The sequence below is a fragment of the Suncus etruscus genome, chromosome 1, assembly GCF_024139225.1.
Source record: "Suncus etruscus isolate mSunEtr1 chromosome 1, mSunEtr1.pri.cur, whole genome shotgun sequence".
In the NCBI taxonomy this organism is placed as follows: Eukaryota; Metazoa; Chordata; class Mammalia; order Eulipotyphla; family Soricidae; genus Suncus; species Suncus etruscus.
In genome coordinates this window covers 55,046,840-55,072,205 of record NC_064848.1, presented here as the reverse complement: position 1 = coordinate 55,072,205, position 25,366 = coordinate 55,046,840, and the positions used below count along the sequence as shown (strand labels likewise).

Sequence of the window (25,366 nt, the reverse complement as noted above, 5' to 3'; positions counted from 1 at the left end):
AGTTTCCTTCAGAAGAAAAAATTTAACTGAAATAACATTTAGGAGAACATATTTGGAAGGATTAAATTAAACATAGTGAAAAGGCAACCAACCCTTCAGGTCTGAAGGCAGTGGTGGAACATAGTGGCAAAACTAAATGAAAAAATGCCTCACCAAGGATATTTCACCCAGCTAGACTTTCATTGAGGTTTAAAGGTTTATAGGTTACACAGCTTCACAAATAAACAACTACTGAGAAACTTTACAGACTCAAAAACAACCTTAAAAGAACTAAAGGCTCTACTTAAACAGATTTCAGAATTTAAGGAGCTACTTTAAATCAAGACAAATCCCTCAAACACACCAAAATTAAAAAAAAAAACATGACAATAATCTTCTAATGTCAATGGACTAACTGCACCAATCAGGGCACACAGAGTAGCAAAATGGCTCAGAAAAATTGAATCCCACCTTTTTTTTGCCTGCAAGAAGCATATCTAAGTGTCCTTGCTCCCCACCTCACATTGGCCTGTACTCTAGACATGCTTTCTAGACACTTTTCAAGGACACTTGGGATATTGATCATGGGAATGTTGCACTGGTGAAGGATATATATATAAATAAAAAAAAAAAGATAAGACAAGACCTCCCAATTCTTACCACAGGCTGTGTTCTTTACACTGACTGTATAGAAAGAGGAGGTACAGTAAATGCACCCCATATAAACCTCAACACAGGCCCTTTGCCTGCTCTGTATTGTGAATTGGTGGACAAAAAAAAAGAAGAAGCATATCTAAATTATCAGAGCAAATACAAACTTAGGTTGGAGGAGAATCCTTCAAGCAAACAACTCCCTTAAAAAAGTTTGGGATGACCAAACTAATATCAGATGTCAGATATCAGGTTTAAAAATGGTTATTATGGAACCATTTCATAATTAAGGGATGTGTATATCAGGAATAAATCACTCCTAACTATATATGCAACAAATTATAGCTGGCAAAAACTTAAAACAACAGCCAATAGACTAGAAGACATCAATAGCAGGATAATAATAGTGAGAGACTTCAAAACTATGTTGTCAACCCTTGTTGGATCAACCAGGCTAAAACTTAATAAGGAAATACTAGTTTTGAAAGAAGAAATGGAATAGAATGGCTTAGTGAATACATATAAGATTTTTCAGCCCCAGAAAGGTGAATACAAATTCTTCTCCAATGCACATGGGGCATCTTTCAGTAGCTAAACTGGTCATAATGGCAATATATCAGTACCTAAAGCCTTTACCAAGCATAAAAAGTAAAAGACTAAGACCATTCATTTAACCATCCCTAAAAGTTTAATTCCTAAAGCTAATACATAGTTTGACCCTGGGTAATGCAGCAACATTATTTTACAAGACAAATTTTATATATAATTATATAATTAAATGTACTTAGTCTGTAAAATAAATTATATAAATTTATATACACATAAATTCCTTAATGCTATATATTTCTGGCTCACAAGGGAATTCAATTGTTTCTTTTAAGGAACTACAGATTGATTTTTAATATTATTTATTATAATTTAAAAATTTATATAGGAAACTAAATAATTATGCTTATTATAAACAGTTAATAAATCATTTTAGTAAATAAATCAACAAGTCAGTTATTATTTGCTATTTATATTTTTTATATTTATTATGAAGCAGTTTCTCTGACATGAGGATTTTATTGAGAAGAGAAGTACCAGCTCAGTGGGTGAAGAACAGGTAGGGGTAGTGGACCAATCCAGAGGTACTTCTAGTTTATGAGTGACAAGCACAAAGAAAGAAAAATTATCCTGAATAGGGTAAAAATAAGTTATTTCAACATTGGAGAATAATAATCTTATGTTATTCTATTAAAAGTTATATTATTTTATTATTATATTTTTGTGGTAATTATGTTATATTATTTATGCTTATTATTAATAAATCTATTGCTAAATCATATTAATATTATAATAAAAGTTATTGCTAGTGCTAATTATTGAACTAGTTGTATCAATAATGATTTCTGCTTGAACTTATCTTTTAATTACTTAAGAACTTCCAACTTTTATATTATCATCTCAGAATAATCCAGAATAATAAGTGTAAAATAAATCCATTACTACATATGTTATAATTTTATATATTTGTATAAGCTGTTTACAAAATATTTTTATGATATAATAAAAATATAAATTAAGATAGCTGAAGAGGGGCCGAAGAGATAGCACAGCGGTAGGGCATTTCCCTTAAACGCAGAAGGATGGTGGTTCCAATCCCGGTATCCCATATGGTTCCCCAAGCCTGCCAGGAGCGATTTCTGAGCATAGAGCAAGGAGTAAACCCTGAGTGCTGCCGGTTTTGACCCCAAAAACAAACAAACAAACAAAAAAGATAGCTGAAGAACCTCTTAGAGTAGAACAAATGTAGAGCTTATTAATGCTTTTAATTCCAAATTAGTGTTCTTCCACTACCTAAATAAAGCAATGCATGCTTTTATTTCTTTTGTGATTTATCTAAATTTCACTTTACTATTTATTGATTTTATAAGTTAGAATATGTCTTGCTCATAATAAAGACCTATCTCTCAGGATCTGTGAATCTGGCTTTGTTTGGTTTACAGAAGAGATCAAGTTAAAAGTAGTCACTACATGGGTCTTGATCTAATGTGATAGATAGTTTTTAAAAACAGGAAATTTGAAAAGAGAAAACATATCAGAAATGTGATAAATATGCCACTATAGTTACTTTATTAAGGCAGTCCTACAAAACTAAAACAATCAGGAAACTCACATCAGAAATGTGGTAGATATGCCACTATAGTTACTTTATTAAGGCAGTCCTACAAAACTAAGACAATCAGTGGCAGTCACTGATCAGTGTGTAGTTTATGAGCTGCTATGCATTGAGAGATCCTAGGAATAAAAATTAATTATATGTCACAATCATGCTTCACACAATAATTTAAAACATAATTTAGGAAGTTTTTTAAATTTCACAAGACTTCATATCATCTACTAGAAATGAAACCAAATCTGAGTAATACTAACAGTTCATTAGGAAGTTGATCACCATCAATAGAATTAGTCTGAGTGCTTCTAATCCTTCCCCAAGTACATTAATTTTTAATACCCCATGCCTAAAAACCCTTGTAAACTTTCAAAAAACTCATTATTTAGGAATCTATACCAAAGATGCTACTCATTTGCATTCCATTCTCTAGGCTCTATATTACATAAACCCATAGCTGCAGAGAGAAAAAATAAAACAGATTTTTATATTGTTATTTCTTTTATTACATCTGTAAAACTGAATCTGGCTTAGCTTCTCCCCAATATTCTATCTGTACAGTAAATAATATATTTCTCCCATTTTAAACCCTTACTGTTTCGCTCTTGAATGCAATCTAACCTGTTTCCATTTTCTCCCTAAAGAGCTTTTGTTATGACTAAATTTAATTCTACTTAAAAATGTGATACATGGCCCAGAGAGGTGGCACAAGCCTTAAGGCGTTTGCCTTGCATGCGCTAGCCTAGGATGGACAGTGGTTCAAACCTCTAGAGTCCTGTATGGTCTCCCAAGCCAGGAGCCATTTCTGAACGCATAGCCAGGAGTAAACCCTGAGTGTCACCGGGTGTGGCCTAAAAAACAAAACCGAAAAACTGTGATACATATCAAGATTTTCATTGTAGCAGCCAGTTCTGTAATTATTAATTGTGCTTGAAATCCTAATGTTGTAATCAGATAAGGTTACAGAATAGTATAATATTTAAGTTTATATGTAATAATTACATACCTGATGCCTCCTTGTTTTACATTGACAGATCATCATTAGGAATGGCAGTATTGCTGGCTCCTCCCTGACCACAACAGTGTCTACAAATTACAAATCTGCTCAACAAGTGAAACTTGCGACTTTGATTTGCCTACTCCCCCAAGTTTCAGAACCATGCAATGTAGTAAGTGACTCAGTTTATGTTGTGGGATTATTTCCAGGAATTGTCACTGCCTCTTTACGTGCTCATAACAAGGTAGTTCAAGATTTGCTTCGGCAATTATAAGCCCTGTACAAAAGCATTCTGAGCCAATTTTCATTACTCATATAAGAGCTCATTCTGGCCTACAAGGGCCCATGGCTCAAGGAAATAAACCTGCTGACCATTTAGCCATTCCAATATTTAAGTCACCTGCAGAAAAACCTGCAACACTTTATACAAATGTCTCCATCTTCATGTAAAATATATTCTGTGGAGGCAAGCCAGGCATATTGTTAATAAATGTAACATATTTTAATGATTAAAAAAAATACAATACAAAAATCCCTTCATTACTCCTATATTCATTGCAGCGCTACTTACAATAGCCAGACTCTGGAAACATGAAGATGCCCTTCAACAGATGAGTGGCTGAAGAAACTGTAGTACATATACACAATGGAATACTATGCAGCCATCAGGAGATGAAGTCATGAAATTTTCCTATACATGGATGTACATGGAATCTATTATGCTGAGTGAACTAAGTCAGAGGGAGAGAGAAAGACGTAGAATGGTTTCACTCATCTATGGACTTTAAGAAAAATGAAGGACATTTTTAACAGTATCTCAGAGACAAGAGAGATGAGGGCTGGTAGGTGCAGCTCAGGACATGCAGCTCATTACATAGAGTGATGAGTGCAGTTGCAGAGATGACTACACTGAAAACTATCATAACAATGTGAATGAATGAGGGAAGCAGAAAGCCTGTCTTGAGTACAGGTGTAGGGGGGTGGGGAGGAGGGAGATCTGGGAAATTGGTGGTGGGAATGTTGCACCGGTGAAGGGGGGAGTTCTTCACATGACTGTAATCATACAACTATAATCATGTTTGTAATCACGGTGTTTAAATAAAGATAAAAAAAGAAAAAAAAATATTTTTCAAAGAAGAATTGGGAGACAATAATAGGTTTTATTTCAATCATTGCAATACACAGTGGGATTTTTTATGAGGACAGAAATTTGGAAACTGCTACCTGTGTTTCTAATACATCTGAAAAATTTTTCTTATAATGGCAAGTGAATGAAAAAAATTACAGACAGATGTGGATTTTCCTTTAGAACACCTTAACTTGTCACAGTACTCTATAAATTATAGAAACAACCCTGAAGAATACAACTTACTCTGTTTTGAAATATTATAGTGAAATGGATAACGGTCATTGCAGGGTCTATTGTAAAAATACTGAAAGACAATGCTGGTTTCAGAATTCTCTATCTCGCCTGTGAAATCTTCAGCAGTTTATACCCTTTTTTGTGCCTCTACGAGACCTGCAGCAATAGACACATATGTTTAGATTAAAGCAGGTGATTAACTGCCCTTAGTAGATGTCTATCATAATGTTCTAATACTTTTATCCACAGAAACAGCTGCAGAATGAATTGGAAGCCATGAACTTCTACAACAGTGCTCATTATAAGAATGTTTTAGTGTTGCACTGGAGCGATAGCCCAGTAGGGTGTAGCGAAGCAGCCCTTATGATGGCCTTGGATGGTGGGTGGAGGCCTCTTTTCTTAGGCCCCGGCCACGTGGCTCCATCCCCCATTAACCGGCGGGTCTGGGTTCAGGAAAGCGAAGGGTATTGAACTCACTCACAGGCAGGCTTCATGAGAGATAACATCTTTATTGCCCTGGCCAACAGATGTGGCTGCTAACCATTTATGCATTCAGCCCTGCATTCTCGCTTTTCCCTCAGCCATAGCTCTCTATCCAGGTAAATGCCAATTCCTCTCCATCCTGGCCAAAGACCAAAAGCACCAAAAAGACCTTAATCCTCTCTTGTCAAAGCCTTATCTAACCTTTCCAAGACTCCTCCCAGGAATGGGCAGGGTCTTGCAGGTAAGATCAAGTTACCTGGAAAGAATGGGGGGATGAGGCCACAGTAGGGCATTTGCCTTTCTCGTGGTTGATTCAGAAAAAAAAAACTTGTTTTTATGCCCCAGAATCAGGTACCACCCAATGGTGGGATCAGATACCACCCAATGGTGGGAGCAGAATCAGGTACCACCCTAGGGTGGGAGCAGAATCGGGTACCACCCTAGCGTGGGAGCAGAATCAGGTACCACCCTAGCGTGGGAGCAGAAGGCCAGGTCACACCCTAGGGTAGGGCACAATCACCAATCAGGGTAGGGTCAGTAACATAATAATCCCTTAAAAATGTTTGCATACACAACAATTCAGGACAGACCCCTCTCACCCCATATTTGTTATTAATCCCTATTTGTCCCTTTTTACCCTCAGTTCTTTATCCCCAGAATTGAAGCCTTCAGCCCACCCTGATCCCTCCCACCTCTCTTTGCCTTTTGCATGATTGATTTAGCATGGATCTCTCTTACCTCATATTTGTTATTAATCCCTATTTGTCCCTTTTTACCCTCAGTTCTTTATCCTCAGAATTAAAGCCTTCAGCCCACCCTGATCCCTCCCACCTCTCTTTGCTCTGGACTTCACTTGCAACAGGATTTGGATTTTGAAACCAGCACAGTTTTTGCACAATCATCAGGAATTGACCTTCTACCAGGGCAGATCCTAGTGCTGCCTTAGTACCAACTCACTCTAGGGTGGGCTCCTATGCACCCTGATGATGACTTGGAAACAGCAATGACTTGATTCTATGGTGGTGGGTTTCCTTGTCATGCCACTTCACACTGTTATGAAACCAGTAGATGCTTCATGACTCCCTGATTTCGAATTCTGACTGCAACAACCATGATAAGGGAAAAACTTTCCTGAAAACAAGAAGAGATACTTTGGTGTTAGACAAATTAGTTTTCCTAGAACCTGTAGCGGGTCTTATGGCAGGAAGGGTCTGGGTAGGGATACCTTCTTTTTAGTCCAAATATTTTTTTCTTTCTATTTTCTCAACTTTTGCTATGCTATGCAAAATACTGCCATCTTTTACTTTTCAGATAAGGATTCTTGCCTTTGGCATAAAACTTTGGGTCATGAATTACTTTGTTTTACCTCATATTTCTGCATTTTCTATAAATTCACGAAGGGGAAGTTGTTGGAGTAACCGTTTTTACCCTATTCAGGATAATTCTTCTTTGCTTATGCTTGTCACTCATGGAGTGAAAGTACCTCTAGATTTGTCCATATCCCTACCTGTTCTCCACCCATGAAGGGTGGTCCTTCTCTTCCCAATAAAATCTTCAGATCAAAGCAGGGTGGTGGTGCAAGCAGTAAGGCATCTGCTTTGCATGTGCTAGCGTAGGATGGACCACAGTTCAAACTCTTGTCATCTCATAAGGTCTCCGAGACCAGCCAGGAGCAGTTTCTGAGCGCATATCCAGGAGAACCCCTGAGCATCACAGGGTGTGGTCAAAAAACAAAATCAAACAAACAAAAAAAAAACCTTCAAATCAAAGAAACTACTTGTAGTTTTGGTTCCACAGCTAGCCTGTCTGCTTGCTGGTATCTTTTGCCAGCTAATGGATAGCTCATGGAATTTTTCTGAACCTGCCCAATCTCTACAATGTTGCATAGATTATTTGCTGTGTCAAAATTGCTTCCAGACCTGTATTCTCCAATTCCTCCAAGACTGAGGAATAAGACTTTCACTATACTCCAGATTTACAGAGAAATATAAGCTCCACATAGTTAGTAAGGTATCCATAGATGTTTCTCAGTAGTACAACAGCTGTTTTGCCATGTGTGAAGATATTATTATAGCACAGAACCACCTAACAGAAAAGAGTAAAATCTAATGTGATTTTATTTATACTGGAGATCATATCTGGAACCCCAAGTGTAATAATCTTTTGTATACTACAACCTATGGAGGAAAGTTGGATATTGCAGCAGTAGCAACAATAAAGAGAAGGTATAATAAGGTTGATAAAGTCTCATCTCTTACTTACTTTTACTTTTATTGTTTCATTGCCCCAATTCTCCAGTGCTACAAAAAATGAGAACTATTTAAATGTTAATATTAGTGTTATAAAAGATAAGTAACTAAGGGGCCAGAGCTATAGTACAGCAGTAGGATGTTTGCCTTGCATGCAGTGATCCAGGACAGACCTACGTTTGATCCCTGGCATCCCATATGCTCCCCCAAGCCAGGAGTGATTTCTGAGCACATAGCCAGGAGTAACCCCTGAGTGTCACTGGGTGAGGCCCCAAAACAAAAACAAAACAAACAAAATAAAAAAAGATAATTTAATAACTGCAATAAAACGCAATGAGCTTTCAATTAGCTTAAAAAACACACATTTAAAGTTAATAGCTGTTCACACAAAGTATTTTTGAGGAGCTAGTAGGTAGGGTGCTTGCACCCCTCCCTGAGCCCACTAAAAGTCATTTCTGAGAGCAAGGCCATAAGTAATTCCTAAGTACCACTCTGTGTGACAAAAAATAAAAAATAAAAATAAAAACACCAGTGAAAGTACTTTTGAAAGTTAATTATTATGTCTTTTTTTATGTATCTATCTCAAAAAGATTTTAGAATGGCATTGCTATAATAATAATTCCTTCCTTTCTCATCTACTTTTCAATAAATAATAATTCTGAGACATCTATACATCTATAAAATATGAGAACAAATTGACATTTATTCTTATCTAATTTAACATCAATGCATTAGTTAATTATAAACAGGAATGTTCCTGTATCCATTAAAAGGTTCATCTTCAAAAAAATTAAATAATGGCTTGGGTATAAGTGTTGATCAAGAGCTAGACTTTCACATTTATTTAAAGATTTGGATGATTTCAGTCTTAGGCATCAACATGAAATTGAGACTATTATTATTTTCAGGTAAGTCCTCATAGAATAGTCATCTTAACCAAGGAGAATAATTTGATTAAATTTGAATAATAGTCTGCAAAATAAATATAATTATTTCTATTTACTTAAATAATGTATAAATAGAGCAACAATGATCTTTTTTTCTCCTCCATTAAAATTCAACAGGCATGGTAATAGAGTTACTTGATCATCCCATTTAAAAGCATTTATGATCTGAGTTTAAACTATATGCCCATGTATGCCAGTACCATGATACACCATAATTTTCTACTCTAGCAGCCATATCAAGAATGAAAATTAGAACAAATAGTTGGGAATTTATTTCAACATCTTGGTAATGGGCCAAATTACAGGCTGCTGTGAGAATTAAATTACACAGGATAGAGTATATAAAGCTACTATTTAAGTTGTTGGATATAAAAGTAAAAAATGCATGAAGTATAAATTTAAGTACTGATAGAGTTAAATTTAATATCAGATCAAATGAGAACTTAGTTTGTTTCCTCTTACTATAATTCTTCTATCTCTAACATACAGTATTGACAATCAAACAATCTTCATTGATAGCAAAAGAAAGTACTTAATAAAATAAATATTTACATTTTTTGACCTAAGAATTAAAGTCTCTTTGTTTAGCACTAGTATATGGGGACAAAAACATCCATTAGTGATACCACTCTTTTAATTATTATCACTTGTAAAACTTCTGATATGTGTCAAAACTAAGATTATAACAAAAATTGAAGTTTACTTACCTGTAAGTAGAAAAATAATTATAATGTTATGTGAAGTTTACTTTTAAAATATTTATATGTATATATGTCTTATATGTGAAGACAAGAGATAGTACAGTAAGTAGGGTGCATAATGGAACCAAATGTATTTCCAGCACTGATATGGGCTCTCCCTATTGACCCCCATCCAATAATGCCTAAGCACTGAGCACTTCAAGGTATGGCCCAAAACCAAAAACAGAACAATAAAAGAGAGAAATATATGCAATAAAGGGATAGTAGTACCACATGCAGAGTGCTTGCCTTGCATGAAGCTAACCTGGTTCTACCTCCTATATGACATATGCCCACCCAAACCCCACCAGAAATGATCTCTGAGTACAGTCAGAAGCAATCCCTCAGTACCACCAGATGTGACTCCCCCCACAAAAAATGTAAAAGTATACATCATGCCAAATGGGTTGACTATTAGAAATGAGTAGTATCACCAAGTGGGTGATTCTGAATAATAGTTCAACATATTACAGATTTTGTTAAAGGGCAAAAAAAAAATCATTACTATGTTTACAACAGAGCTGGCATATAACAAGCACTGAAAATCAATTGGAAATAAATCATTTATTGATTATCTACTGTTATCAATTAATAAAGTAATAATTGTATAGGCTATACATTTATTTTAATACATACATTGGCTAGCTTCATATAACTACAAAGGTATATGTTTCTTTTATGTATGCTATCTATAAATGTTTAAATTTTACCATAAAGACAAGAGTAGAAAGAAACCTACAGGAGATACTTTATGGCTTGCTAAGACTAGGCATTCTGCCTTCTTCCTCTGTATAACAGTGTACTAGGTGGCTGAAAAACATTGGTCCTGAAGGGAATATAGGCACATTTCAGCCTTATGTGGCTTCCTCTCCACTGAATTTATGAGGTCAAAATCTACTTGAACAATGACACAGTGAGTTCACAATTCCTCCTCTAGCTACTTCTCTAGCCCATAATTCAGAGGACATTCATATTTTAATAGGGGCCACTGCAATAGAGTGCCTGGGAAGCCTACAAAAAGGAATTGAAGAAATGCCCTCAGTCCACTTCACTGTGACTTCTGCTTACCTAGCTGGAAGAGAAGAGTGGGCAGCTGACCCAGGCTCATGGCATTCTGTAAAAGTCTCATGTGAAAACCCCCAAGAATCCGGTATCTGACAGGAGTGTGTGTGACTGGAGTACTGAGCTTGCTTGAAGTCCTCTGTCAATATACTCATGGCCATGACACTGAAGGAATGCCCCCAACTCTGGTGCCCTATAGTCTGAAGTCTTCTTTCTGGAGGCCCAGCCCAGAGGAAGAATAGGAGTGTAGACACTCTGAAGAAGCATGAGTTTCTCATATGCTGTTGGTAGTGGCCAAACTGTTCTGGAGTGAGCAGAATATCACCAAAATCCAGGAGTGGTTCCACCACACAATTAAGATTAACTCACACCAGGGGGATGCCTGTTACAAGTTTGAACTACAATAATTTTCTGTCATGGGTGTTCCCAATGTCATAAAAACTGATAATGGTCCAGCTTTTACTAGTGAAACTTTTCAATAATTTTGCAAAGAACGGCAAATCAAACATATCACTTGTAAGCCATAAGAACAAGCCATTATTAAACGTACTTATAGGGCTGTCAAACTCAATTATTGAAAAAAAAAAACAGAAAAGGGATATGCTTCAGCTTTTTCCTATCCTTAACATTATTTTCGTTAAATTTGTTAACTTTACCTCATTGGGAACCCCATACAGCTTCTGAAAGACACTTTCAAGAAGATGTGGAAGGTCAGAAAACAAATAATTCATCTATCTGGGTGAAAAGTGATAAAGATCAGGTAGAAGGCATCCTAATTATTTGAGGGAAAGGCTAATCTTATATTTCTGCAGAGGACAGTCCCAAAATAAACTCTGGGTCTCTGGGTTTTGTTATGCCTCAACAGAAGTTGACTTCTTTAAGACACAGAAAGACTCTTAGCTTTTCATCACTGTAACAAACCATGTGAAGGATATTCTCTTGTTTTCAAGCAGCTCAGTCACATTTATACTTTTGTATGGGAATCAGAATGTAGTTATTTATCTTTTGATCCAATAAGAATCTGATTTTGTCATTTTCTCTATCCTCTTTTAGGGAGATATCAAAAAGTGAAACTCTGGCAACCCCACAATACTCTGTCAGCAAGAAATAGACAAATGATCTCATTGCCCAGTTCCTAAAAGAACAGTGTTCACTTCTTGAAGGAAGATAATTTTAAATTTAGCATTTTTGTATAGGTTTTTAACAACTTGGGTCTCTTACAAAATTACAATTTTTGTTCTAAGTAGTTTCTTAATATTTCAATTTTTCTCTCTTTTAGAATTTTCTGACCCTATGGTGATTTGTGTGCTTAATATAAGTATTAAGCAGCTTTTCTTTTTGTTCTGTGCCTCTTAAAACATATTGCTGTTTTTACTGTTTCTAAACAAAGTTTCATTTTCTTTTCTGGTCCCTTGGCAATGGTGAGCCAAGTTTGCAACCAATCCACCAATTACTTGAATCAGCTTCTTTAACTGGGTCCTGGCTCTAGAACCTGGTTCTTTTGACCTGTAGAGGTCCATTGACTGCCCTGAGCCAATAGATTGATGACACTGTCAGCTGAAATCCTTCAGAGCTGACTTACCTGATATGATCAGCAGTGTAAAATAATGCTTCGATACTATTATTTATCCTACTCTCCCCCAAACTGTTTTTACAGAAAAGGGAGGCCATATAAGGAAGCAGAGAGGCTGTAATGGCCCTGGTCAGCCATAAGAGGCTACTGTCCCTTTAAGGGCATCAGTTACCAAAAACCTCACCCTTGAAATTGCTGCAGGATGGCAACTGGCTGGGGAGAGGGACATATAAAGCCCAGGCTGAAGCGCTAGAGGGAAGGGGGGTTGGCTAGGAGTCTGTCGCTACCACCCCTGCTGAATTGCTGCTGCTTGGAGATCACTGCCAAATTGTTGGCGAAGCTGTCTACTGGAATCACAGTATCTGAGGAAACTTGCCTTGCAACAACTTGAGTCTGATTCCCCGTATTGTACATTGAGCTCCACTAGGAGTGGTCCCTGAACATAGAGACAGTAGAAAACCTTGACCATCACTAGGTGTGGCACAAAACTAAAACAAAAACAGAAAAACAAAAAAGAAAAGAAAGGAAGGAAAGGGCCCGGAGAGATAGCACAGCGGCGTTTGTCTTGCAAGCAGCCAATCCAGCACCAAAGGTGGTTGGTTTGAATCCCGGTGTCCCATATGGTCCCCAGTACCTGCCAGGAGCTATTTCTGAGCAGACAGCCAGGAGTAACCCCTGAGCACAGCGGGTGTGACCCAAAACAAACAAAAAAAAAAGAAGAAGAAGAAAGGAAGGAAGGAAAGGAAGGAAGGAAGGAAGGAAGGAAGGAAGGAAGGAAGGAAGGAAGGAAGGAAGGAAGGAAGGAAGGAAGGAAGGAAGGAAGGAAGGAAGGAAGGAAGGAAGGAAGGAAGGAAGGAAGAAAGAAAGAAAGAAAGAAAGAAAGAAAGAAAGAAAGAAAGAAAGAAAGAAAGAAAGAAAGAAAGAAAGAAAGAAAGAAAGAAAAGAAAGGAAGGAAGGAAGGAAAAAGAAAAAGAAAGAAGAAAGAAAGAAAAAGAAAGAGAAATATATAGAAAGAAAGAAAGAAAGAAAGAAAGAAAGAAAGAAAGAAAGAAAGAAAGAAAGAAAGAAAGAAAGAAAGGAAGGAAGGAAGGAAGGAAGGAAGGAAGGAAGGAAGGAAGGAAGGAAGGAAGAAAGAAAGAAAGAAAGAAAGAAAGAAGAAAGAGAGAGAAATATATAGAAAGAAAGAAGGATAAGGAAGGAAGGAAGGAAGGAAGGAGGAAGGAAGGAAGGAAGGAAGGAAGGAAGGAAAGAAAGAAAGAAAAGAAAGAAAGAAGAAAGAGAGATATATAGAAGAAAGAAGGATAAAGAAAGGAGAACAGTAGGAAGGAAGGAAAGGAGGGAGGGAGGGAAGAAGGGAGGAGGGATGGAGAGGAAGTGGGAAGGAAAAAGAGAGGGAAGGAGGGAGGGAGGGAAGGGGAAGAAAGGAGAAAGAAAAAAACAAGAAAGGAAGAGAAAGAGAGGAAGGAAGAGAGAGGAAGGACAACAATGTCTATCAGTAAAATATAAAATGAGCATTTTTATAAATTAAGTAGTAGTCAGCATAATAAAATGATCAACTATAGTTCTACATATCAGCTATATAAATTTCATAAAAATGTTAACTGGAGAAAACAAGTTGAAGAAAAATGTTTGCATTAAAATTGTACTTATATATTATACTGAAACCAATGGAACTAGAGAATTTATTGCTTATAGATGCAATTATTATAGCAAAACTATAAATAAAACTTGTTAATGTTATGCCAGGGAAGTAAAGGAATAAAATGAAAATACCAAGGTTTCAGAAATAGTGACATTAATTAATTGGTAAACTGAGCAATAGGTATAATAAGGGCTGATATAAAAATGTATGTTATAATGTGGGCAGTCTAAATTACTATCATATCTAGTAAAAAAAAACTGCTATCATAATCTATCAACTCCCAAATAATGCATTCTCCTCAGGCTTTACTGTCTTGCAAGATTGATATCAACCTGCCAACCATTAAGGACACCATCTCAGAAATCAGTACTGACCACACTAGTGCCCATCCCCATCTGAATAAATAAATAGCCCTGGAATTAGAAGTGTTCTTTTAATTTTTATAGCATATAGTAGACATTATTGTTTTGTTTATATATGGTACTTCTCAATAATAATGCATGCAAGCAGGAAATGTGAGCTGCCTACATGTTTTTGAATTTTCAATTAGCCACATTTTCAAAATGGAACAGATGTGACTAATTTTGAAAAATATATTGCTTAATTCAATATATTCCAAGATATCATTTCAACAGAATGCTTTAAATGCATAAATTATTAAACAAGAAACCATTTTATACCATTGTTGTACTTCCTTAAAAAACCCAGTGTGTAACAGACTAGTTACATTTCAAGCACCTAATCTAGCTAATGACTAAGGTATTAAAATCATACATATAGAAAATTCCATATATTTAAATGATAAATGACTAAAATTTTTTATATGCATAGACATTGAAAAGTCAGATATCTATTTGAGAGTGGTCCATACCCAGCTACTGCTGATTCTGAGTACTCTTGGGAGATTGAAATGGAGTTTCAATGGGATTGAAATGGAGTTAAGCATCAGCAAGGCAAGTACCTATCCCCTGTATATTTTCTTTAGCTCCTCTGTCATAAAAATTTAATGTGAAAAAATGGAAAAGTATAACACTAATATATAATTGAATATGTAAACATATATAGCAAAAATTTTCAGGAAAAGATGAAAAACAACAGTAGTGTTTCTTCAGGAGATAGATTAGTGAGTACTAGTGATATATTTTTTTATATGTATACCTCTATGAAATTTAAATTTTTAACTTAATGTTAAATAAATTATTCATATTTCATGAACAAAAGTATATTGTGTATGGAAATCATTTATATAAGGAAAATTTCATTCATATTTCTCAGAAAGATGCTAAAACTGTTGACTTTGTAATTAGGTACTCATTTATCCTATGACAGTCTAGTGAAGTCAAATGATCTCTTTCACTATAAGTAGCCACATTTCTCAATATTTCAACTGCTAGGAAGAAAATATTTCTAAACTCTTTTGGCTCATGGCTTTAATAATTTTAATTCAATTTATTTGGTACATATGAAATACATTTAAACTATTCTTCCTTGGAACAATTAATAGTTCTATTAAAAGAAATAGACTATATCAGACCTAAGTTGTTATTGCCAGACTCATAGTTATGATGATCATAGTTATGATCATCACTTCCTTTTATTCCTTTCAGTTAAACACTATGATTACAAAATTTATAATAATTGAGTTTTAGTCTTTAAATGTTCACCACCCTTTACACATAGACATTTCTCACCACAAATGCCCCTAGTTTCCCTCCCAACCTTCCTCCCTGCAACATTTTCTTCTTTACTATTTCTCAGGCAATTTATATGAAGAATCTTTGTCTTGTTAGAAATTCCATCAACATTCTGGGTCATATTATAGAGTCTTCTATAGTCCTATTTTAGAATATAAGGTCATTTTCCCATCTTTACTTCCCATTTCTCCAGTTTTTTCATGTATTTTCTGGATTGACAGCATTGTCTAATAAAGCTCAATTATTATTCCTGGTTACTTAATATAGATCAGGAAAATCTAATCCTTTATAGTTTGTTATACTTACTTTGTATTTTTAATAAAGTTACTTATACAATCTCTAATATGAGAAAGAAAACAAGGTCTCATGCATGCAAGGGAAGTGCTTTACCACTGAGTGACATTCAGCCTAGTGTATCTTTAATGGAGGTTAAAACTGTAGAACTTGGAGGGGCAGTTGACACAGGCCAACCTGTGGAGCTCAGTCACTGTGGATAGGGGCTGAACCACACCATCTTCCAGGAAGAGGGGAAGGGGCAGTTGAACCAGGCCAACTGGACCAGTGAAACTCAGTCACTCCAAGCCAAACCACCAAATGAAAATGAATAAACTAAGGAAGTCACTAACAACTGGGGATAAAGAAAGATACTAGCAAGTTTACAAGTCTACCAAAATGCACAGGCCCAATAGATGAAGACCTAAAAGCAGCACTGCAAGCCATGGCAAAAGAAATCAAGGAACTACTAGTCAGCGAATTCAAGAAATACATAGACAAATAAATCAACCAATTCAAAGAAGAACTTTTACAGAAGATGAGAGAATCCATACAAATTAAATAAAAGAAAATAAAACATGTCTTAGAAAGCCATAGTAGCAGAATTACACAGTTGGAGAATCACATAGAAGAACTTGAAGAAAAACAGCAAACCAAAAATGGCAAAGAAACCAATAAGGAAATAAAAGGTAAAGCTTTGGGAGAAAAAGTTAGGGATTTAATGAACAAATAATAACAATTTACAGATTGTATGAATATCAGAAGGGGAGAAAATAGGGAAAGGAAGAGAACAAGTGGTTAGGGAAATAATAGCAGAAAACTTTTCCACGTGCTGGAAAGAGGCTCTGGTGCAAATTCAGGAGGTGAAAAGAGTCCCTAATAAAATAGACTCTACTATACCAACAACATGACATATAATAATCCATAATGCAAAAATAAAATAAAAAGAGAGAAAGAAAGATGAACACCTTAAAGCAATAACGGAGAAAAGAAACCTCAAGTACAAAGGAAGTAACATAAGAATCAAACCAGATATCCCATTTGAAAAAAATTCAAGCAAGAAGACAGTGGAGTGACATATTTAAACAACTGAATGAAAGAAACTTCCAACCTAGAGTCCACTACCCAGCAAAATTCTCATTTATATGGGAGGAAGGATTAAAAACATCCTCAGACAAAAAAAGAACTCGCATTATTTGTGCAAACAAAACCAATTCTAAATGATATACTCACAGATAATTACACAATCTAAACCCCCGATTGTAACAACCACCACCTTAGACAATACAACTGCACAACAGCCCTCTCTGTCAATAATCTCCTTAAATGTCAATGGACTAAACTCTCCCATTAAAAGACACATAGTAGAGAGTTGGATTAGAAAACGTAAACCTGATTTTGGCTGCCTGCAAGAAACACATCTACAAGTACAAGATATACACAGGCTTAGAATAAAAGTATGGGAATCAATTATTGAAGCCAATGGAAAACAAAAAAGAGGGGACAGCCATTCTTACATCAGACCAAATTGCATTCAATCCCAAGAAAGTGATCAGAGACAAAGAGGGTCACTACTTACTGATCAGGGGAACACTAGACTAAGAAGTACTAATTATGGTCAATATTTATGCACCAAAGGCAGAGCCAGCAAAATGTGTAAGGCATTTACTCGAAAACCTGGAGAAATATATGGAAGGTAATGTGATAGCACTAGGAGATTTCAATAATCCACTATCACCACTGGATAGATCCACCAGACAGAAAACAAGCAAAGAAATAATATCCATAAGTGAGAAATTAGAAGAACTAGGGCTAATGGACTTATATAGGGCACTCCACCCCTAGAAAGAAGAATATGCACTCTTCTCAAGTGCACATAGAACATTCTTTAAAATAGACAATGCCTTAGGATATAACTCTAACTTGCATAAAGTCACAAATATAAAGATTATTAGAAGTACTCTATCAGATCACTATGCAGCAGAAATCAAGACTGTAAAAATAAGCTATGGAGAAAATCCAACACCTGGAGATTAAACAAGATACTGCTCAACATCAGCTGGATCAAAGAGGAGCTCAAGGAAGAAAGAAAAAGGTTCCTTGAGACAAATGATAATGAAAAGACAAATTGTCAAAATCTATGGAACACAGAGAAGTCAGTAATTAGGGGGGAATTCATAACAAATCAGGCCTATGTCAGGAAAAAGGAGAATGACAAAAACAACAATTTAAAGGGACATCTTAAGGAGCTGGAAAAACAGCAGAAAAGAAACACAACCACAACCAGAAGAATGGATCTTTTCTCTGGGGTTACATTGTGACACAAATTCCAGGTGGCTTCATTTCCAACAAGTTTGCAGCATATATGGTGTAAAACTCCAACAGTCACGGATTTCTTCTTTCAGCCGAGATCAGGAAGCTTGTAGTTGTGGGTGAAGGAGATGAGTTGCACATGTGAAGGGAATCCTGAAAATTAAAATGTTAAGGACTAGGAAGAGAGAAGGAAGGATAAGGAAGACTAAATTGGGGAAGATAAAGTTAGGAAAAAGGGAACTATATACAAAATATGCAGAACAGACAGACACTAAACAAGACATACACATACAGACTTCACAAAAAATATGGCCATAACACTCACTCATACTAAATAATATTTGTTGGAAAGGATCCAAAATAGAGCAAAAGAAAAGAGAATTCAGCTGAATCAACTAAAAGCGTCTTAAAATGTAATAGTCGGCAATTGTTTCAAATTCAAAAATTCTTTTTTTTTTGGCAGAGCAGAGCAGATCTGAAAGAGAATTTCATGCGTAATACAAACATGGAAAACTCTACTATAATAATAAAAAAATAACAGAAATAAACAACATAGAAACTAAGAAAATAATACAAAAAAATCAATGAGACCAGGAGCTGGTTTTTCGAAAGAATAAACAAGATTGGCAAACCACTGACAAGACTCACCAAAAAAGAAGGAAAACATCCAAAATAAATAAGATCACAAATGAAAGGGGAGAGATTACAACAGAACCCCAAGAAATCCAACATATCACGAGGACTTATTTTGAACAACTATACTCAGTCAGCTTAGAGAACCCAGAAGAAACCAACAGATCTGGAAAAATATCATCTTACAAGACTGGATAAGAAGGATATAGAAGCCCTAAACAGGCCAATCACATCTGAGGAAATTGAGCCAGTAATTAAGAAATTCCCCAAGAACAAAAGTCCAGGTCCAGATGGTTTTATAGGTGAATTTTATCAAACATTCCAAGAAGAATTACTATCATTGATCCACAGGCTCTTCCAAAAACACTGAAAAGACAGGAATCCTTCCTAATTCCTTTTATGAGGCTAACATCACACTCATTCCCAAATTTGGCAAAGAGACTTCCAAGAAAGAAAACTACAGACCAATCTCACTAATGAACATAGATGCAAAAATCCTCAACAAAATCCTAGCAAACCAAATCCAGCATTACATCAAAGAGATTATACACCATGAACAAGTGGGTTTCATCCCAGGGATGCAAGGATGGTTCAACATACGCAAATCAATCAACGATCATACACCACATCAACAACAAAAGACAAAAATCACATGATTATATCAATCGATACAGAGAAGGCATTTGACAAAATCCAACACCCACCGATTCATGATGAAAACATTCAGCAAAATAGGACTGGAAGGTACCTACATCAAGATAGTTACAGCTATTTATAAAAAGCTCAGTCAACATTATCCATAATGGTGAAAAACTGAAAGCATTTCCACTAAGGTCAGAAACTAGACAACACTGTCCACTCTCTCCATTCTTATTCAATATAGTTTTAGAAGCCCTAGCAATAGCAATCAGACAAGAGAAGCAAGTTGAAAGAATGCAAATAGAGAAAGAGGAGCTCAAACTATCTCTTTTTGCAGATGATATGATGATATACATTAAAATCCCGAAAGTAAAAATCCTAGAAACAATTAACCAATACAGCAAAGTGACCAGCTACAAGTCAATGCACAAAAGACAGTAGCATTCCTCTATACAAATAACAAAGTAGAGGAGAAAGAGATTAAGAAGACAATTCCATTTAAAGTAATATCAAAATATATCAAGTACCTAGGAATCAACCTTACAAGGGAAGTGAAGGACCTATACTATGAAAACTTCAACATACTTTAGAAAAGAATTGAAGAGGTCCTAAGGAAATGGAAGAACATACTATGCTCATGGGTAGGTAAAATCAATATAGTCAAAATGACTATCTTATACTTCTATTTAGATTCAATGCAATCCCTATCCAAATTCAGACATTTTCAAGGACTTAGAACAATTATAAAAGTTCATCTGGAACCACAAAATACCCAGGTTAGCCAAATACATACTAAAAAAACGAGAAGGTGGGTGGCATCTCTTTACTTAAACTGAGGTTTACTATAAAGCCATAGTGTTCAAAACAGCATGGTACTGGAACAAAGACAGAATCTCAGACCAGTTGTTTATAACAGAATATCCAGTGATAAATCCCCAAATATACAGTCAACTAATATTTGAAAAAAGAGCCAAGAACTTGAAATGGAACAAAGACAGTCTCTTCAACAAATGATGTTGGTACAACTGGAAAACCACCTATAAGAAATTGACCCACGACCAGACAGTATACACCTTGGGCCCAATATAAAAGCCCTAGTTCAGGGTTTGCACTATGACTTGCACAATAATCATGATCCCTAGTCCCAAAGGTCTGACAGAGACAACTGCAACAGAATGGGGCTTCTGGAAGCACAAAGAAAGACGCTATCCTAGGTGCCATCCTAGGTTCAGTGCAAAGAACAAGATCACCAACCACAGAAGATGGATTAAAACGACACTGAGGCAACAGAACCTCTAGAACCACAAAGACTGACTTCATCATAAGTCCCACCTCAGGATCTGTGCAGATACTGAGACCTCTACACACAGAGCTCTGGTTGTATCACCCTGGACAGAGCAGAAGTCTTCCACACACCAAAAAAACACCACCGGGAGAATAAATGATCCTGAGCAAAGTCTAGAGCTGATCCCATGACAGTATACTCCAAGGACGGAGAAACCCCATATTTCTTAGGCCAAGTGAATTCCTTTCCGAATGACCCCAATATTTACTGTGCCAGGGCAGGAGGGGAAAAAACAAAAATACAAAAACCACAAAACCTTGGTTATTTCATATATATTTTTCCCTTCATTTATTATTGTTATTATTATTTTTATATACCTATCTATTTTGGTCGATTTCTCTGTTTGGGTGTGACTACTGAAATCGTGGTCCCCAATTATTCTTATTTTTTTTTTCTCTTCTTTTCTCTTCTTTCGTTATGTGCTATGCCATGTTTCTTATTTCAAGACCATGGCCTGTTTTTGGTTTGTTTGTTTGGTTTTTGGTTGTTTGTTTTGTTTTGTTTTGTTTTGTTTTTTGTCTGTTTTTTTGTGGTGCCTATCGATATAGCTGGAGTCCCCACTGGATAATTGACTCTTTTTTTGGTACTGGTGGAGTGTTTCAACTTCTCTTTCTCCTTCATTTCCCAAATCGATGATGAAAGCCTCTAGAAGGATTCCATCCATCTTTGGAGTATTAGACTCTTACCCCAGTTTATTTATCTTCTCTTTTTCAGGCAAAATCATGCAACTTGAACTAGCTAGTCCTGCCTACAGTTAGAGGGGGAGATAAGGGAGGCATCAAGACCAAACAGGGGCAAGGCTACTAAGTAGTGGGTTGGATACAGAGGGGAACACATATTCTAGCCGCCCTGGGGGTGAGGGAAGAGGAAATGGGAGGTAGGACAAAAACGGAGGTGTAGGGAGGACAAATTGGTGATGGGAATCCCCCCTGATTTTATGTAAATATGCACCTATAATGTTATTGTCAATAATATGTAAGACACTATGATCAAAATAAAAATTATATATTAAAAAAAAAAAGAAATTAAAAAATGATCCATACCTCACACCTTACACAAAAGTCAACTCAATATGGACCTTGAAATCAGACCCAAATCTATAAAGTTTATTGAGGGAAAAATAGAGAGAACTTGAAGACCTATATATCAAAATAGTCTTTGAGGATAGAATGCCAATGGCAAGAACTTTAGCATCAAATCTAAATAAATGGGATTACATCAAACTAAAAAGTTTCTGCATGGGAGAGAAACCCTAATTAATACTAGAAGACAGTTGATGAAATGGGAAAAATATTTTCCACTCAACACATCAGATAAAGTGCTGATATCTAGGATACAGAAAGCACTCAGAAAGGTGAGTTTCAAAATATCTAATAAAGCCATGGAAAAATGGGAAGACGAAATGAATAGACACTTCTCCAAGGAAGACCAAAAGATGGCTAACAGACACATGAAAACATGCTCACCTTCACTCATCATTAGGAAAGTCTAAATCAAGAGAACCATAGATACCAGTGAGAATGGATCACATCAAAAATAACAGGAACAATCTTTATTGGTGGGGATGTGGTAGAAAAGAAACTCTAATCCACTGTTGGTGAGAATGCTGCCTGGTCCAACTCCTATGGAAAACAGTATGGAGAGTACTCAGTAAACTCAGAATTGAGCTGCCATAGGACCCAGCAATTGCTCTCCTGGGTATCTATCCCTAGGCCGGAAGGACATTCATCTCAAAGCATGTGTGCACTCCACTATTTATTGCAGCAGTCAGCACAATAGTTAAGATTTGGAACCAACCTTGTTGCCCAAAAACAGATGAGTGGATCTTGAAGATGTGGTATTTATACACAATGGAATACTACATAGCAGTAGTGCAATGCATGATACAATCATGGATATGGTAGTCACACGGATGGATCTACAACATATTATGTTAAATGAAGTATGTCAGAAGATGGGTGATAAATACAGAGTGATAGCACTTTTCTGAGGTAATTAGAATATACACCATATATACATGTAATACTCTATGAACAAATACAACGGTCTAATAGGGTAGAAACTCCAAGCACTGGACTTATCAACATGTACTGGGGAGTAGTGTTAAAAACAAGTGGAAGAGGAAAAACATAAAGCCTCGACTATCCATTATACCATAAAGAAACCAGCAACCACGGAAACCACGGCTTAGAGCAAACAGGTATGTAATCAGCCTTTGACTACAAATGCCTATAATAATGTCTTAGGAAGCTTATACACAGATACAGTTGAAGAATATGATTGGAAGCCAGAGACTCCAGCGGAAGAATTTCCTAACAATATGTCTTAATGCCTTAATCTTTCTAGATTTAAAATAACTTCTCAGCTTCTCTGTCCAAAGGTGTTCTTGGATACAAAGGGTGGACACCCTAATTTGAGACCTTGGTGCTCAGTCATACTAGATACTATATTCAGTTTGCATTAAGAAAATGTCTTGATAAAACAATCCAATCTACACTTTTTTTCTGTTTTATGGCCTCTATTAGGACCTAAAACATATGAACATTCAGCCCACTGAAACAGTCAACTGCGAACCACAGATTTATATTACAGTACCTACTCATTGAACACATTTGGGCAAATTAACATTTCCTTTTTCTCTCTTTTCTTACTACTTTTTTCTTTCTCTTCTTTCTTTTACCTCTTCTTTCTCCTCATTAATTCAATCTATGTCAAATAAAACCCACACTGTTATTTACTTGCTCTTTTGGAAAGGACTTTTGATACAAAAGATGTAGCGGCCAATATTACATAGGATAGCCATTTACATAGGTAGGCATCATTAACACATTGTTTAGTACTCGAGACCTGAAACCTATGTGTATGCTAAATTGTTCCAGCCATTATCTAACCCTGAAATCTTTATTTAGCAAGGCCCAAACTCATCACTGATGAAATGCCTAGAAACTGAGAAATCCTCACAATTCTGACACACCAACCTAATCTCTCTTAGTTGATTTATTGATTGATTTTTTACCTTATTTTTACTATATTTACCTATTTTTTCTCCTCTCCTATTTTTGGCTCTTCCTTCTTCTTTTTCTTAAGTTATACCTAAGCTAATTATTTATCTTAATTCAACCCGTCCTTAAGAGCTCAGACCCATCCTATTAGGGTCAGACCTCTAACGACATCTTAAGAATAGATCACTATTGTATGTCTTTATGTGGGCATGAATACATAGAGAGAGGACTCCTCTATGAGTGCCAAACCTAAATTTAAACAATCCATGCCTATAGTGTATATAGCCTCTCCTATATACTATCCCACCTCCCCCCCTTCAGAAATCCTACTGTCCCTTCACCCCATATTTCCAATCCAATATTCCATCTTATTAATGCTCTTTACCTTCATTTCTTAACCCATTAGGTAGCAAGACCAACCTCCTGCCCCAATAAGCTATCACCCAACTTCCAAGAGAAGGGACTCTCACTCAGCCCCACATCTCATCCCCCGGCAAGAAACTATATCCAACACCCTGCTGACTCATGCTCTGTTGCCCTCCTTCTCACACATACTCCAAATATGGACTGTTGTTTGATGCCAGACTCAGCTCCAGAAGGATTCCCAGTGCGAGAACTCTACTCAAGCCCTTTCTGCTGCAAATCATTTCTCAGTCTCAACAAGACCAGGGTGTGTGATGAAAATGTGTCCTTTATCCCAGCCCCCACAAGAATATCTCAAAAGACAATGGGGAATCTTATATTTCCTTTATAAATTTAAGACCTATATGTACTACCTCTTAACCTGTTTGTCCCCCAATGTAAGCTAGTCTCCTGCATCACTTTGTTCCCTTAATTTTTTTAAACTTATTTTTATTTTTTCCTTTATACATATATGCGAGTATGTATATATTTATATTTTGTCTTGTTTCTGTTTTCTTTTCTTCCTTAACTCCACCTGTTTTGGTTCTGCTTGATACAAAAACCTATAAGAAAAAGGTCTTGCCTGGAATACAAATTCAAATCCAAACCAGGGCACAGAGATGATGGAGCCTGACACACTCACCCCCAAATGCACCAGCAATATAATATAACACCATTTCTTCTTGCAAAGGCATACTAAAAAAAAAGGAAATTTTACAAATAAAAACTAGCTCTTATCTACTAGGGATAAGAACTCATACATTTTACAATAAAGGGGCACCTCCCACCTTGAACATATGTTATGTGGACCCAACTTAGATTCCAGGTGATTAGACAGTGACAGTCAATCCTGAACCCTACATTCCAGATATAGAACCAACACAGTTTTCCACAACAGCTCCAGGATACAATCTCCCTCTGGGACATTTTTAATACTGCTCTGACACCAACACACATCAGTTTTGATATGACATCCTGACAATGAGCAAATGGCAACAACTTGGTTTAAGAATAGGTTGTCTTACCTCACCTCCCAATGATAAGATGAAATCAGAAGACATGTCATCCTTTGATTTGTGAAAAAGCCAAGTTCTCTATCTACAGAAGACTGACTGTGACAACCATGACTGGGCAGAATTTATCCTGGGAGCAATAAAAAAGGCCCTAGTCTAGGCCTTGGCATATGATCCATAAAACAACCAAGATTTCTAATTCCAGAGGTCT

General features: G+C 36.2%; 1 non-coding gene across 1 annotated transcript; it reads left to right on the top strand.

The window, feature by feature from the left end:
• The first annotated feature begins 622 nt into the window (after positions 1-622).
• On the top strand, positions 623-755 carry LOC126031279 (small nucleolar RNA SNORA51). The gene has a single exon (XR_007503267.1). It is a non-coding gene; the product is annotated as a small nucleolar RNA SNORA51 (small nucleolar RNA).
• The last annotated feature ends 24,611 nt before the right edge of the window (positions 756-25,366 follow it).